This window comes from Siphateles boraxobius, unplaced genomic scaffold (assembly GCF_051911475.1).
Source record: "Siphateles boraxobius isolate OS27281-9 unplaced genomic scaffold, OSU_SipBor_1 5, whole genome shotgun sequence".
NCBI classification, from domain to species: domain Eukaryota; kingdom Metazoa; phylum Chordata; class Actinopteri; order Cypriniformes; family Leuciscidae; genus Siphateles; species Siphateles boraxobius.
Window position 1 is genome coordinate 18,896,706 of NW_027509141.1, and position 18,134 is coordinate 18,914,839.

Sequence of the window (18,134 nt, forward strand, 5' to 3'; positions counted from 1 at the left end):
TCGTAGTACCTAAAGTAGCCATTACACTGTGGGGGCGCTGCTGCACCAAACCTGCAGTGCAGTAAAACCATCTGCCACTGAAAATGTTTACATGAGGGCTACTACAAAATACCTTTGTTTACTTGAGTTTGACACTTGGATTCATTGTGACTAGCATTACAGAGCTGTCAAGATGTCAGTTTACACTTACAGACGTGTTTAATTTTGTAGCACAAGAACATTTACTTGAAATTAAACCTGACCTAGATTTGACACAATGAACAATTTAACTGTGCAAAGACCAACATTTTCACTTTACTGTGATTTAAAGCGAAAAAAAGAAAAGAAAAAAACACAGCACATTTGATTCTCAAGGACACTGCTAAACTTGCTAAATCATGTATAATTTTGGGTGGTTTATTCAAATAATACACTCTACATTAAGCCTCAATTTCAAAATGTCCGCTCAGCATTGGACTTCCTCCAGAAAAGAGCATCACTGAGCAAAAACATTTTCAGTTTCACACCGAAAATCTGCGTAACCACAAGCTAATTCTGAAAAGTTATCCATTTCCTCGCGACCTCTGTGTCCGCCATTCCATATCACATCCTCATTTAAAAAGAGAAGTGAAGTGGAAAGTGTTTCCCCGTCGCTCTTGCAGTTATAGGATGTGGTTTGTTTGCGAGATGGATGGTTTTCGTCTCCTCAGGGTTTTTGCTTGTGATCATTTTTGAGCAATGAGGTTTTGTTCTATTTCTAGACGGTCCCGTCATGTGATGTAACACCTACCTGTTCTCTTCTTAAACGACTACAGCTTGTTTTGGAGACATTTAGCCTGCTGATGAACGCTCAATTAGCTGGCTGAACTTCTCAGAGTCGCCTGGCTTGCGTTCCCTCTCATAAATGATGCAAAAGTATGCAAATAGGAGCATCGTCAAAAGTCAGTGTGTCAAAGCCAATCAGATAACAGAGATACTGCAGCATCCAATCAAATCAGGCCAATCGTTGCCACCGAATCGATGCTGTTTATCTCACAGCATAGCCAAATTAAATCTCTGCAACAGTGCAGAGTGCTCATCTATATAATCGAGCAGCCGCGTCGATACCGAGGAGGACCGCTACCTTTCAATAAATCAGGCATTTACAGTCTGCAACATTATTTCAAGTAAAGAAACCACAGGTGGGGAAATTCCCTCATAGACGTGACACAGAAAGAGCTTTTATTGAAACGGGTCATGGCAAACATGGATCTCTCCATGAGATATAGCGCCATCTGTGCCTCGTAAATCGCCCTCAGGAATGCAAATATCATGATATGTCCTCTGCCTTGGACGACATTTTGGTGTACTGGAGGATGCTTAGTGTGTAGAGTAATCTTCATTGTATAATCAAAGGCGGTGTGTGTTGCGTAACAGTGGAGCACAGGCACTCAGGGTGAGGGAGTTTGTTCTGTTATTCAAGGCTGAGGGGGAAGTCTGAGAGGAAACACTATTTAACTGGTTTGGGTGAAAGGTGTAACAGAACGCTATCGCTTTATAGACTGATAACAAGCCAGTTTATTGCAATAATGTCAAAGAAGGCCACGCACAGGGGAATTTACAAATCGAAAACGGTTATCAAGTCATTTTCCCGCTGCTCAAGAAATGGCAAATAAGAAAATCTAAGAAATTAAAATAAAAAAGTAATTAGTATAAGTTTTTTTTATTTTTTTATTTTTGAAAAGTCCATTTAATGACCGTAAATGTCATGTCAAAAATCTATTAAGTCTAAAAATGTCATGTACTGTAGCAAACTAAAAATATTTTAGCACATCTTTATTATTTTCTAAAAGTTTTTAAATATATTTTTCAAGATATTAAGATGTATTCATTAATAGATTTAGCAACCATTGTGCTAAAATATTAAGTCATTTAATTAAATATAAACATTATTATTAACAATAAAAATTATATATATATATATATATATATATATATATATAATTTAATGATTTTTAAAACATCATGTTAGTTAAAGAACGTAGTTAAAAAAAATAGTGCAAAAAAAGTTTTTAAATCCCTGTGAACCTGAATTTGCAACCAACTTTACATGAGTGCTGTGACGTATTTCCGAGTGAAAAAGAATGTTGAATAGATGGAGGGGTGTTATTTTAGCGCACCTCCTCTTCATCCCTCGCTCATAGCAGACTGCCGGTTAAGAATATTCAACCCAAGCCGTCAAACTGACGTCATCAGAGAAGAACCCCATTCCAGAGTGGAAGCAAATTTTCAGATTTTGATTCAAGATTACCTCGACAAACTAATTTTTTTTCTGTGTATTAACTTGCACGGATTAAATGTTCACCACAAGACTAGTAATGTGCGCTTACAAAGTAAATATTAGGGCTTCCCCCTAATAGTTGACTAACTGTAGTCGACTAGAAGAGGCTTCTTAGAAAAGAAAATTGTATTAGTTGGTTAGATGCAGGAAAAAAAACTCCACAGGAAGTGGCGAAATCACGCAGACTGTAACGGACAGATCATTAACAGCCGGAAGTCCAAACGTTTGCCTATCATTCATCGACCTCAAATATGGCACGTCACTTGAAACATGTAGTAGCAACTTTACAAGTCCGCTGGCTCTAATGCTAACCTAGATAAATGTGCGCTATTATTAGGCGCATATCTGTGTTTGTGTGGAGAGCACAATTACCGCATTTAACTTAAAATACTCCGTCACTTTTGGTCATACAGATTAGAGTAATGCAAACTAAAGGGCTTGAAATGTCTGCTTTTGATGAACACATAAAAATAAATGGAAAATAAATATTCTCAGATTATGTAATCCATATGAAATGCATATGCGCAAGGCTATGAATTTTATATAGGCAGTTAAAGGCTCATTATTATGATTTATGGCTTATTCATTTAAATGCTCGATTAGTCGACTGATCGCTTAAATGAACGACTACGAGTCGAATAGAAAAATCTTTAGTCGAGGGCAGTCCAGTACATAGGGTACAATTTTGGTTTCATGATGACTTTAACATGTTAGGCTAATGATGCAAACAGCAATATTTTGAAAGCAGCAATGAGCCAGTTTTTACACTCTTCTGTAAGTCAACATGCAGATGGCCTACTTGCTTACTTACAGTCGTCTCATTGAACCAGGAGGAGAAAGTGTTTAAGCACTGAAAATCTACAAAAAAACTACAGAGGAGGCTGATTACACCTTTCGTTGTGTGTGTGTTTGGCAGTGGTACGTTGGGCTTTTCACACGACTCCCTTGACAACAGTGAACTTGATCCTCTCAAACCTCTTAGGGCCTCAGGGAACAATGAGAAGCCTGGAGAGCTTGTGTTCTTGTGTAACACTGACTGCAAAAAGTGTCTTGAGGAATTTGCGTCCAATGGTCAGTGTTCATCTTCCACCAATTAAGCACAGAGGAAAATATCCCAAAAGCCTAAGCATTAAAATCTGTCTCAAAAGTGTCATGTTTGACCTGTTTTTTAAGCAATATTACAGAGAGATAAAGAGCCTGCTGGAATGTAATGTAAATCATTACTCTTAAAACTCAGTCACAATCACAGCATATTAGAGAGATAGTCCTGCCCCAAACTCCTGTTAATTCTTGAGCCAATGCTGCGTTGTCAAATATTGGATCTAAAAAATAATTCAGCATTTGATACCAAAAATATGAATATTTAACCATCTCAATATTTTAGCAACCAATATTCTAAAATACTAACACTTTTAACTGTTACATATACACATTGTTATTATTATTAATGTTTATATAAAATGTTTATATTAATATTATAGCATACTGGTTGCTAAAATTGATACTGGGAATTAATGTTATTGGTTAACAAAGTATTAAAAATGATAATAAATTACATTTATTAAATGTTGTGTACCCTTAACATATTGTATGTCAATAAGGTAAACATCGTTTCACATTTAATATAATTTCGCAAATAAATAAATACACAAAAAATATTAAAATTATTAAAATGATTGTAAAATAGTTAAACACCCATATAAATATTATAGATGTGAAGATTCATTTAAATATTAAAAATGTAACCAAGTATTGTAGGGCAAACATTGCTTCACATTTACAGAGCAATCTTCAGAATGAATTGATGAATCCATTTTAAATTCAAATGCACACCTAGGAACACAATATAACTATTTCATTTTTTATACTATTTTTCTAGCCTTGTTATAGTCAAAAATGCCATCAACGCTATCGACTAGTCTTCTCCTAAAATGTGAAGCGCTCGGCTGTTTGTAAAACAAGGTAAGGTAACAGAAGAGCTCTGAAGCAGACGTGCTACCGCCACCCCACATCCAGACAATTGTGCCATTTTTCGTCCTCTATTCAAGGCAATTATGTCAACAACATTTTCCCCAGACGCTTTTGGAGAAATCAGCATATGGCTCACATCCCTCCGTCAACATCGAACAATCAGGTCGAGTTCAAAGGCAAAGCAACCCAATCAATCCGGCAGGAACAATGACCGTTGCCACATGCTAGTGAATGCTGTCACAAGACATTAAGACAGATGCTGGCCTAAACTGCTTGTGATGCAACCAACTCTCCGAAGGGCGGGAAATCAAATCAACTTAGACCAGGGAGATTAACGCGTCACCTCACCTGACCTACTTAGAGATCTGGATCCATCACTGTCTGTCTGAACATGGTGGGGTGGGGGAAATATGACGCACCAAAAATGGAGCTCTTCCTCTTTTGTGTGAAGTGTCTAGAAGCAGGTCAATGGATCCCACTTGGTGTAGTCAAACAAGTACACCTCCATCGCAGGCCTCGTAGTGCATTCTTTTACGGATCCTTAAACCGCTGTCCTGCAAATGACATTGGTCTGCCGTTGTGGATCCTTCAGTTACAGTTACAACGCCACAGTGTTTACACTCTTTAGCCTATGGATGGGCTTGCATCTAGTTATCTCTGCACATTAAACTGGGAAAGGAGACTGTATTTTAACTTCCAGTCCACCTCCTGTAAAGCGAATAACCACTGGCACTGTGGGATCATTAAACTCTCTTGTTTCAGTTCCAATAAAGCTGGATCAAAGTCATTCTGCGACTTCTATGAAAGGACAAAAGACTGCACATTTACAAATGTTTAAGTAGGTGAAAGATAATTCACGTTTACAAGCAACAAAAAGAAAGGCAAATGCTGATTGACAACTGTCAAGAGTAATTTCATCCATCAAAATTGGTTTTCGAAGCATCACTAATTTTAGTAGGCAAAAAAACTAAAGAAACTCTTGTTTCTTTCTTTTCACTTTGAGCTAAACTAATTTTTTACATTATGGTGTTAATTTGTTTTATAACAAAAACAATTAAACATTTTTTCTCATCCAAAATGAAGTTTGAATAATGTAGATATTAGTTAGCGCTGCCACGATTAGTCAATTTTTTTAGTCGACGTGTCGTTTTACTTTTGACCCCCTATTAATTTTTGGTCTCCCTCCTCAAAAGGCTCACAGTAATTCACCTCCACACACCACACTGTGCACGCCCTGATGGTTAATCTGCTATCCTCTTTCTACCCCCTTCCCCCACCTTCACTGCTTTGACATTAAAAATGGCGGAGAGAGGTGAGTCCTCCGAATCAAGTCAGAGAATTAGCACTAGACCAAAAGCTTCCAAAGTATTGGAGTATTTCAGGCCAACTGGTAACAAAAGAGTGGTCTGTACAAGTCAAACTTCACTTGCTTATCACAGGAGCACAACCACAATGCATGAGCACCTAAAAAGGAAACACACAGGAGTTGTTGAAGATGCGCCGACAGAAAAGGAAAAGACAACGTTAGTATATGATTATTAATGAAACGGCAAGCTAAAGCAAGGCAAGTGTACTGTTTATTAACTCTTGAGACGTACAATGACTGTCTTTGGATGCTAAACAGGCTACTTGGACTTTGGCAGTAATGTTTGCGTTTTAAACCCCGCCATGCACACAAGTGTAAACGTGAGCAGCATAGCTGCGTGTCTGCCTGCTTTCAGCTCGATTCATTATTAGGCAGAGCTAAGCTAAGCGTAGTAGGCTAGTCCAGACTCTTTCAATTCAAATTCAATTCAAATTTATTTGCAAAGCGCTTTTCACAATACATATCGCTTCAAAGCAGCTTTACAGAAAATGCATGCATCTACTTTACAATTCAGAGTGATGTTATCAGTTATGCATTTCAGAAATGTGCATATAAAAATTTATTTTTGGAATGTGGAAAACATCCCATTTCGTAATTTTTTATGTGGTAATAATTAAGTTATTTATATTGTTTACATTTGTAATTTTTTATTTGATAACATTTACTTAAATGTTTATATTGTTTATGGCACAGGTGACATTTTATGTTTTGGCCCTTCAGTTGGGTTCAAAATAAAATGGACACAACAAAATAAACACTTGATTTTTTTTTTTTAGATTAGTTGACTAATCGAAAGATGAGTAGTTAGAAAGTGAGTCGTTAGTGGCAGCACTAGTAGATATGAATAGGTAGTCTAGGTAGAATAAGGTTAAATAATGGCATTTAAATGCATACATGCAGCTTGCATATTTACTTAAAATTTGACTTTGAAAATACACACAATTTTGAGACCTCTATAAACCCCTTTTTTTATGCGGCTTAAAGGGTTAGTTCACCCAAAAATGAAAATTATGTCATTAATGACTCACCCTCATGTCGTTCCAAGCTGGACTCAGCGGACTCATGAACGCGGATTGACAACAGAACCGGAAGAGAATACGATGCTGAATAAAGTCGTCGTATTTTGTTATTTTTGGAACAAAATGTATTTTCGATGCTTAAAAAAATTCTAACTTACCCACTGAGGTCACATGGACTACTTTGATGATGTCTTTATTGCCTTTCTGGACAAGGACAGTATACCGCACATAGATTTTCAATGGAGGGACAAAAAGCTCTCGGACTGAATCTAAAATATCTTAAACTGTGTTCCGAAGATGAACGGCGGTCTTACGGGCTTGGAACGACATGAGGGTGAGTCAGTAATGACATAATTTTCATTTTAGGGTGAACTAACCCTTTAAAGGAGAACTCCGGCCAATTTTTAAGTTAATCTTGATCGTTAGACCTTTGTGAGTACTGACTATAGAAAAAAAAACGAACCGGATTGGTGCTTGCTACGCGGAGCTGCGACCGCGAATGCCCAGAGCTCCCACCCAGCTAAAACGGCAGCTATGGGGGCATCGACATAAAGAGCGTTTTTGAACCTCTTAACAGACACAAAATGCAATTAAAATGTCTGTCCAACATGAACAGGGACCCTACATGTGAACAATATGCGTTTAGCAACTTAGCCATTGTTTCAACTCACCTAAATAGTCTTTTAGACGGCAAGCTGTAGTCTCGCGCTGCAGTCCCGTGCTGTAGCCGGAAAAGGTAAACAATGTCCAGGTGGGAGGAGCGTTGATCATGTGCGACGAGTTAAGATCAGAGTTGATTACAAGTGAAGAAGAAATGGTTCGTGTTTGTGCCTTTCCGAATTGTGACAACAGAATGCGAAAATATAAGAGCTTATATTTTCATCGTCTTCCTTTCCATGACCTCGAGATTCTGCAGTTTGTGGCTAGTTGTATTTCAACTTGATGTGCAAACTCCCGTAGAAGTACTACGCGCTAAAGATTACCGCATTTGCAGTGAACACTTTGACAAGGATGACTACACACACTCAACACAGCGGGGCCGTTTGAAGAAAAATGCCATTCCATGTACGAAGACTCGTCGCACATGATCAACGCTCCTCCCACCTGGACATTGTCTACCTTTTCCGGCTACAGCACGGGACTGCAGCGCGAGACTACAGCTTGCCGTCTAAAAGACTATTTAGGTGAGTTGAAACAATGGCTAAGTTGCTAAACGCATATTGTTCACATGTAGGGTCCCTGTTCATGTTGGACAGACATTTTAATTGCATTTTGTGTCTGTTACGAGGCTCAAAAACGCTCTTTATGTCGATGCCCCCATAACTGCCGTTTTAGCTGAGGGGAGCTCTGGGCATTCGCGGTCGCAGCTCCGCGTAGCAAGCACCAATCCGGTTCGTTTTTTTTTCTATAGTCAGTACCCACAAAGGTCTAACGATCAAGATTAACTTAAAAATTGCCCGGAGTTCTCCTTTAAGATATCTGATCTTTTTACGCCTTCAATTTTTTTAACAAGAATTTGAAATCCTTCAAGGATTCATAAACACTGTTAAATCTAAAGCACACACCACATGGCAACTTTTCAAAAGAGTAAAGTTTGTGAGTGAAAGGACATTTCAGAGAAGGTTATCAGCACATGTTGTGACATTGCTGTCACTTTTCAGTCTGAGGCGGATGTTCACAGCATATTTGTAATGAAATGTTGACAATCATATCAATGATTTTATCTTTGGCGCACAGTTGGGAGTCGCTCGGAAGGGAGGCAACGTGTTGCTCCAAACCACGACTTGACAGAGGACAACAAGAATGGGTAATATAAGGACAAGACCCAAACTGCCTGGATTGCCATGGAGGATCATGGGGTTTGCGTGACGTTTTTGCCCTCCTCCTCTACCAGCTCCTTTCTAGAATTGATTAAACTTGTAAAATGAAAGTGAGAATAATTATCTACTATAATTATCTATAATTCTGTTGCTTATTAGCATCCTACATGTACGCACGCTGTGACAGTAGATTTAAAATAATTGATAGTCATTGAAAGTAGGAAGTCATCAGCATGTTGTTTTTAAATCTATGTGAAAAACGATGTTCCCACCCTGTAACTGAATGATCCTGAGGGCTAAATTAATGTGCTGAAGCACAGACACACACGTGCTGAGGATGTTTAATCAACTCATTTGCCTCTGTTAACGAGTGACACTAAATATGGCCTGATTGCCTGCAGATACAGATACTATGAGTAAGCCGGATAAAGCCTACACAGCATTTCTTATGAATCACTAAATTCAACACCATGTTGGACCAAAGGTGAGGCATTAATGTTCATGTTAAAGGACAAATGTGTCATGAGCTCAAATGTGAAAAGAGGAATGCTCCCTCAAGGGAGCATCTCACAAAACCTGTCCAGAAAATGTGCTTAATAATGATATAAATACATGTCACTAAAAGGAAAAAACTTCATTTGCTTTATGCATTATACTAATATTCAAAAGTCCGGGTCTGTAAGTATTTTTTTTTTTTTTCATGTTTCTCCACAAACTCTCTTATGCTCACCAAGGCTACGTTTTTTTGATCACAGTAAAAACCTATTACAATTAGAGATGCACCGATTGACCGGCCAGGGACCAGAATCGGACGATTTTCCACATGATCGGTCAAACCGGTCACCGGCCAGTCTTTCCGATTCTGAGCCGGTACATATTGTTGCACAGGCAATAACGTCAGCTGCACATTCTCGTTCTCTGACACACACCCGTCTCCTCTAACTCACACGTCTCATTCGCTCCGGTTAAATAGCGCTTGTGTTTTATTTCAGATCTCTCTTCATTATATTGCATTTATTTGTGCTGTTGTTTGAAATGTGTTTATTTGTTCTTATTTCATTAGTATTTGTACTTGTTTTTTTATGAAAATAAAATGTTGCATTGAAGAAAAGTAGATTTTTGTTTGCATGTGCTGTCAATCAAAGAACATCAGAATCTGCAAAAATCGTTATCGGCAGGTCACACACACACACACACACACACACACACACACACACACACACACACACACACACACACACACACACACACACACACACACACACACACACACACACACACACACACACACACAAACGGTGCATCGCTGATTACAATGTAAAATAACTTTTTCAATTTTAATATAATTTAAAAAATGGATTCTATATCTGTGATGGCAAAGCTGATTTTTTTAAGCCATTACTCCATGACTTAACATTAGTTCATGCATTAACACTGAGCAATATATTTGTTACAGTATTTATTTATCTTTGTTAATGTTTATTAAAATAACTGTTCATAGTTTGTTTTCATGTTAGCTCAGATCCATTAAATATTATTAACAGATACAACTTTTGATTTTAAAAATGTGAAATGAACAAATGAACCAAAATTTAAAAATGCTTTATAAGTATTTTCACTGTTTAGTTGATGTTAACTAAAGTATGTTAACTAATGATAACAAAAAAAAAACTTATTGTAAAATGTTACCAAAGTTTCTTATTATTAATACATATAAAAAAAAACTCTCACGCACATATTCCTTTTGATATTGGGGTGACTTATGAGCTGGATGTGGGTTTTTGTTGTTGTTTTTTTGGGGGTCTGTGAGAGAGAATCACATGGTTACCTATAGAGATCCAGAAAACCATTATGTGACAAACCGCAGTGGATAGAGAGTGATAACTGACAGAGCTAAAAAAAAAAATGACTGTCATCAACACTGGAGCTCAGAGAAAGCCAATAATCAATACCAAATTCGTTTAACCACCCCTGGTCAGATGCAAGAGTTATTCATCTGCGTTTGAACCGAGTGCACTGACAGTGTTTCCAGGAACTCTATACCGCAACTCAGACAGCAGAAATGACTAATGAGTAACACATTCAAGGTCTGTGGAGACCTGGTTAACAGGGAGGGGGTTGTTATCTACAGTGATAGAGGAACTATAGAGGAATCTCCCCTTTGACCGAATTCTGCTGTTGGTGTGTGTTTTTACACATGTAGATTCTGCGAATGGGCTGTTTCTGGTGAATGTGGGAGAGGCACTGCCTAAAGATCTGCTGGAACATGATTCTGGCTGGAGCAGTTCCGAAGAGTTACATCATATCACCACCTGCCAAAATCACTTACTATAGCCAGAGTGCCAGTACACACAGACTCATTCATTGTTCTGATTTGAGTGCATTAGCATTAGTGATTACGATAAGAAGCTTTTGTTAGTTCTCAAATCGCAACAGTGACCGACAAAGGCAACTCGGGATAAAATTGTCACCTGTGGCCGATTATAAAAAGCAGATTGTTTCATTTATACATTAAATCCAAGGCACCATCTAAGTTTATGATCTGCTGACAGTCTTGCGCATAAGACAATAGTTGCCTTCACATAAACGCTACTACCATGCTGTAATTATTAGGGCTGTCACTTTTTATTCGATATTCGAATATGCATTCGAACATGACGTGGAATATCCGTATTCGAACTATAAATAAACTATCCGGTTTTTAAAGTGCCATGTTTAGCGCATTTTTTACAGTCTATGATTAGACCGTTTTTTGTTTTTTATTATTGTTTGCCATCTCATCCAGGAGCGGGCGCTCTAAACGTATTGTAGCGTAAGCCCATGACCAAATCAAGCGAATAATAGCCTCCCTGTTTTGAAAATGGAAGATAACGCACAGAACGACAGCCCGAGCGGAGAATTACGACCTCAACTCATCTAAAAAGTCGAGTCTGGAAATATTTTGGGTTGTACCGCTAAACCGTATACCACTTCTCTCAACATTGACGCGCAAATCTGTGTGTGCCGGGCACGTGTGCACGCACTGAGCGCGTGTTCTCCACCGTGGGGAACATCGACAATAAAAAGAGAGCCGCACTTGACCCAGATCAAGTTGATAAATTGGTGTTTCTAGCAAAAAATATTAAGAAATGAATTGAAATAAGAAATGAGGCTAGGCTATAGGCCTTACTCCTGCTGTTTAAGCCGTCACGTTATTGTTTGTGCCGTGCTGTTCCGATGCAGTTTTTTTCCATGTAGCTTAGTGGCACTTTATATAGATTAAATTGATAACCTGCTGTTTAAAACATTAAGTCAAAAAAAAAATTTCAGACAGGCCTGAGTCCTGTTTATGTCTGTCAGACTGTTAATAAATTTGTGATTGAATCTCCGTTATGGTGGGGTTTTTTTTGGGGGGGGGGGTCTCGTAGAAATTCGAATATATTCGAATACATTACTTGATATTCGATAACCGTTCGAATTTGATTTTTCTCAAAAGTGACAGCCCTAGTAGTTATTAGTGGGAAATTTGGCTTTCTGGATCTGTGGTGTATCAGTCAATGAATCATGATAGAAGCTAACTGGTATCGGTGATAATTACGTTTTTTTATAGCAAAAACAACGTTTTTATGACTTCAACACAGAACTCATACAAATCTATAAAGAATAGCAGTATGTTATAATAAAAAGTACTGAATAAAGAGTGCTGATAATTAGTCAGATAGCATTTGAGTGCTTAACTTTTCAAATTGCTCTGCTACAGGCAATAAATAATAGATCGTGCTTCGGATTGTTTTAGAACCATTTTTGATGATGAGGGGGGGGGGGGGATACAACCTCTCATCCTTTTCTAAGCAGAGTGCTCACTTTGTCAGGAAATTAAGAAGAGAATAAGGAATATTAAATTGCTAAATACAGGTCCTTCTCAAAAAATAAGCATATTGTGATAAAGTTCATTATTTTCCATAATATAATGATAAAAATTAAACTTTCATATATTTTAAATTCATTGCACACCAACTGAAATATTCAGGTCTTTTATTGTTTTAATACTGATGATTTTGGCATACAGCTCATGAAAACCCAAAATTCCTATCTCAGAAAATTAGCATATCATGAAAAGGGTCTCTAAACAAGCTATTAACCTAATCATCTGAATCAACTAATTAACTCTAAACAGCTGCAAAAGATTCCTGAGGCTTTTAAAAACTCCCAGCCTGTTTCATTACTCAAAACCGCAATCATGGGTAAGACTGCCGACCTGACTGCTGTCCAGAAGGCCATCATTGACACCCTCAAGCAAGAGGGTAAGACACAGAAAGAAATTTCTGAACAAATAGGCTGTTCCCAGAGTGCTGTATCAAGGCACCTCAGTGGGAAGTCTGTGGGAAGGAAAAAGTGTGGCAAAAAACGCTGCACAACGAGAAGAGGTGACCGGACCCTGAGGAAGATTGTGGAGAAGGACCGATTCCAGACCTTGGGGACCTGCGGAAGCAGTGGACTGAGTCTGGAGTAGAAACATCCAGAGCCACCTTGCACAGGCGTGTGCAGGAAATGGGCTACAGGTGCCGCATTCCCCAGGTCAAGCCACTTTTGAACCAGAAACAGCGGCAGAAGCGCCTGACCTGGGCTACAGAGAAGCAGCACTGGACTGTTGCTCAGTTTTGCATGTCATTCGGAAATCAAGGTGCCAGAGTCTGGAGGAAGACTGGGGAGAAGGAAATGACAAAATGCCTTAAGTCCAGTGTCAAGTACCCACAGTCAGTGATGGTCTGCGGTGCCATGTCAGCTGCTGGTGTTGGTCCACTGTGTTTTATCAAGGGCAGGGTCAATGCAGCTAGCTATCAGGAGATTTTGGAGCACTTCATGCTTCCATCTGCTGAAAAGCTTTATGGAGATGAAGATTTCATTTTTCAGCACGACCTGGCACCTGCTCACAGTGCCAAAACCACTGGTAAATGGTTTACTGACCATGGTATTACTGTGCTCAATTGGCCTGCCAACTCTCCTGACCTGAACCCCATAGAGAATCTGTGGGATATTGTGAAGAGAAAGTTGAGAGACGCAAGACCCAACACTCTGGATGAGCTTAAGGCCGCTATCGAAGCATCCTGGGCCTCCATAACACCTCAGCAGTGCCACAGGCTGATTGCCTCCATGCCACGCCGCATTGAAGCAGTTATTTCTGCAAAAGGATTCGCAACCAAGTATTGAGTGCATAACTGAACATAATTATTTGAAGGTTGACTTTTTTTGTATTAAAAACACTTCTTATATTGGTCGGATGAAATATGCTAATTTTTTGAGAGAGGAATTTTGGGTTTTAATGAGCTGTATGCCAAAATCATCAGTTTTAAAACAATAAAAGACCTAAAATATTTCAGTTGGTGTGCAATGAATCTAAAATATATGAAAGTTTAATTTTTATCATTACATTATGGAAAATAATTAACTTTATCACAATATGCTAATTTTTTGAGAAGGACCTGTACATGACTGATTGATTTGAGAAATGATTAGGCTACTTTTATTCAGCAAGAAAGTATTAAATTGTTCACACGTGACAATAAGGACTTTTACATTGTTACAAAAGATTTCCATTTCAAATAGTAGCTGTACTTTTAAAGGTGCAACTCGCGATTCACGAATCATACGTTTTCGATTCGTTTCCATAATGATTTTTGGAAATTCAGATCAATTCAATTTAAGACTGTTCAGAGTAAGATTCAATTTGATTGATTTGATACTGCATTTTTAAAGTGCATTCTTAAGATTATTCAAATGGATTTGTAATTGATGCATCAAGAAAATTAGTGAATCATTACACCCCCATGTTCTTTTAAACTTTCTATTTAATCAAAGATTGCTAAAACAAAATTTGGACAGTAGTGCATATAGTGTTTGTTAAATCTGAAGTCTATTTTGACTCTCCATTCATTTGCCAGTATAACGCTTAGATTTTAATTCTACATTGACACAGAGCCAGGATTCTCACTAAACTGCGTTCCTGTAAGTACTATGAATCTACCCGAGGTAATCATTGTTGTGGAAGTGGTCATGAAATGTCAAAAGCCTTTTCATTACAAGGTGCAAAAAAAAAAAAGAATAGTAGTAAAGAACAGTCTGTTCTGAATTTCCCTGCTCAAAAACAGCCTCTGAAACACCTGTAACTTTTTCCATGTCCTTTTAGACAGAGTTCAGCTAAAAAAGTTTTTCCATTTTCCTTAAGGAGAAAAAAAGCCATCTTAGCACCAATATGCATTTATACTCACCACACTATCAGCTCTATTTCCGCAAGGCAAACGCTTTTTAAGGATCCAACCCAAGTGTTTTCAGCACCTGCAATAACATTACAGAAAAGGTTGAATGAAGCAGAATTTGTCAAGCATCTGGACTTCACCTGCGCTTCAATGTACGCTTCAATTAAACCAACCTGTCTGAGGTCAATGAAAGCATGTTTGTGGACTTTGCAGCAACTGCAAGTTTAGATCAGTGGTTCTCAAACTTTTTTCGTGGCGCCCCCCTTTAAACCTTTAAAAAAAAAAACTTTGAGAACCACTGGTTTAGATGGATCTTTCCCCATTTTTCTGCTGGGAGACTCTCTGTCTCTCTCTATTGTTTTCCCATCCCTCCAGGGTAAGGTAACAGCCTGAATGACTGTCTCTATGGACTTTCTAAAATGTTTTTTTAAAATGTCAAATAAATCTCAATGTCTCCCTGTAATTTTCTTTGAGATGGCACTTACATTTTTCAAGACAAAAATACCAGAAGTCTTTCTTGGAAATGAACCATCCACACTCTGCCTATTACATTTGGACAACAGGCTAAAAGCTTATGTCGACAGATTTTAAAACAGGTGGGTTTCACGAATGTATGTATAACTGTCAGCATTACTTTTAGATGATATATCCATGGTTTTTCCTGCAATGAAAATATTTTTGCGCCCACCAAAATGAATGTTTGTGCCTTAAATTTAGCTTTTTTAGCCAATTGAGTGTGTGAACACAATGGCCAATCTGATTTAAGTTAGTCCGAATCTGTTTAACATTGCTCAAAACGACAGAGTTTGTTCAGTGCGAGTTCTCAGTGCTCGCAAATCCTTTCATTATAACCAACAAAGTACAAACACAATGTCAATAAGAGATTCATTGCACAGTAAAGCAGCTTCATTGATTATAACGGAAGTTTATGCAAGAGTCCAGCGTTGTGTACCGCAAATTGTAATTGACAGCTCCACTGATTATAAGGGCAGTAATCTTTGCTCGCTTTATGTATGTAATATATATTTTTCATGCTGCTAACTGCACATTGCAAAGTTTCTGAATTGACGGCCGTATTTAAATTGACAGTGATAACAATAGCAATGGACGTAATAAAACAATCTCATACTGTATGTAAAACAATCTGTGAATTAAGTCTAGGAGTGTAAATGCAAAATAATATACCTGTTCAGTTTAATACAAAATCTTCGAATCAATCACTCAGTGACAGTGATTTTTTTTAATTTTTATATTGGTTTATATTACAATGTATATTTGCATTTATTTTTTATTTATTGTCAGTACTGGGCTCGCAGTTCACATGAGTAGGGCTCTGTGTGTGTGAATGACTGTGTTCATCCATCATCACTGAAGAACATTTTTGACCCAGAAAAAAACCTGACTTTAAGGTAAGCTAAGCCTAAGCCACCTCAAACAGAAGTGAAACCGGTTCCACCACTGTCGGGTTGAAATAAAAAAAAACTGAATTGTTTTGCCCTACATTGCTTTTGGCTTCCAACCTATATTCATCATTATTTAGATTAGGGGTGTGCGATATCACAGTTTTTGATCATGGACGATTAAAATGCCTCCACGAGCTGCTTTTGTAGAAATACCGTAGTATCGTGCTATAGTGGATTCTATCAGTTCAGTTCTGGCGCCTCCACCTCAACATACTCAACGAGAAGTAGGCAACATTCACACATCACATGTTAACACAGCGGTAGAGTTACACTCACCGGGACACTGACTGCAGTTCATAAAAGTTCATTATTTGCATGTGTATTAAAGCTTTGTCGGTTAAACATTTCATTTGCGTGCTGTTTTCTGAGCGCGTAAACCCGAAGCACACACACTAAAATGTCAAACAGCACCTGATTACTGGACTACTGATTACCAAGTAATCTTTACAGTCTTGTCCGCTACTACTGTCAAATACACGCAAGGTTTACATAAACACAGTTGGTTATGTCTAAAGTGAAAGCACACATTTGAGAGAAAATAGGGTGCGTGTCATATGCGCCGGTCTTAAAGTGACAGTAGCCTAATAGTAAACATGCTGCCAATTGTCCTTAAAGGCATAGTACACCTGAAAATGAAAATTCTGTCATTATTTTACTCACTCGAATGTTGTTCCAAACCTGTATTCATTTCTTTCTTGTGCTGAACAACAACAACAAAAATTCCTTTTTCCATAGGAAAAAAATATATACTATAGAAGTCACTGGGGACCAGCAACTGTTTGGTTACCCAAATTCTTCAAAATAACTTTTATTTGCAACAGAAGAAAGAAACTTATTAAGGTTTAAAACAACTTAGAGTAAATGATGACAATTTTCATTTTGGGGGAACTAATCCTTTAATGTTAATAAAACAAAACAAAAACAAAGAGAAAATCACTCACTGTCTGAGAACTTTAAAAGTAGCTTTAATAAGAATCGATGTATAATTTATGATAGACAGTGATGTCTATGTAGTGTTTTATTTGTATATTTGTTCATTTAATTTCTTTCTTGAATGCTACTGTTAAATACACCTACTGTAGCTGAAAAAATAAAGCACTGTTTATAGGGCTGGGCGGTATATCGAGTTTGTACAATATATCGATATTTTTCATCCCCACGATATGGAATGAGGCAATACCGTTTATATCGAGACAGTAGTTTGATACGAGCACATCTGAAAAAATAGCGGAGGACGCAGTGTGAGCTCCTGCAGTGAAAGTACATGGTAGCCTACAATTTGTCCTAAACATGACACAAGCTTATATTAAGCGCTTTAAAATAACTGGTAAGATATAGTTAACAAGTTTAAAGCAGCTTGCCCTGTCAGATGCTCTGACAGACTGTTGCTGACTGACAGATAAATAACTTACTTGCGCTGTTTAATGCGTTTGAGACGTGCATGGTGCTTTCCTCAGTGCTTAACTTACATTTCACAGGTATATTCTCCATCTGTAAATGTTAGAAAATCAAACAAATATGTCCATTTCACTGTCAGGAGAGGACGAGCTTCTTCAAGTGAATCTCCGCTAAAATTCAAGCTTCCGTTATTGAGCGCCGCCGCGCGCATGCTGGCCAAACAGACGAGCACAATAGAGTAGTAGCGCAATAATTCTGACTAAAATATACATAGGCTATTGCTAAAATATTTTTTGTTGGAGACAATACATGTGCCATATGTGGAATTTTAGAAATATCTATGAATACAACATATTAAAACTAATAGATTTTCATTCATCTGTTGCAGAAAAGCAAGAAGAACAACTAAAACAAAATAGAAACGATTTACAGGCCAGAGTTTCTATTCATAACATGTTTGCAGCGTTGAGCGATGTAGCCAATCACAGACATGTGTGTTGATTTCTTGAACGCAATGGCTAATCAGAAGCATTTAAGATAAACTCCCCTCACCGCTCAAAAC

At 37.9% G+C, this 18,134-nt stretch overlaps 3 protein-coding genes across 7 annotated transcripts in view; 2 read left to right on the forward strand and 1 right to left on the reverse strand.

Moving 5' to 3' along the window:
* LOC143711515 (uncharacterized) overlaps positions 1 to 9,589 on the forward strand; it is a 232,757-nt gene extending 223,168 nt beyond the window's left edge. The window contains exon 19 of the mRNA XM_077203077.1: positions 8,393 to 9,589. The gene's annotated coding sequence lies outside the window, so the exon portion shown is untranslated. The remainder of the gene's footprint in view (positions 1 to 8,392) is intronic.
* s100p (S100 calcium binding protein P) overlaps positions 1 to 18,134 on the forward strand; it is a 267,160-nt gene that overhangs the window by 25,076 nt on the left and 223,950 nt on the right. The gene's annotated exons all lie outside the window — the stretch shown is intronic.
* Positions 1 to 18,134, reverse strand: part of tbl1xr1a (TBL1X/Y related 1a) — an 83,772-nt gene that overhangs the window by 10,425 nt on the left and 55,213 nt on the right. For 2 of the 5 annotated variants that reach the window (XM_077203079.1, XM_077203083.1), the window contains exon 3: positions 14,724 to 14,790. The exons of 1 other annotated variant lie outside the window; for it this stretch is intronic. The gene's annotated coding sequence lies outside the window, so the exon portion shown is untranslated. Of the gene's footprint in view, positions 1 to 769; positions 892 to 14,723; positions 14,791 to 14,884; positions 14,983 to 18,134 lie in introns of those variants that run through there. 2 more of the 5 variants (XM_077203080.1, XM_077203082.1) reach the window with 2 other exon arrangements.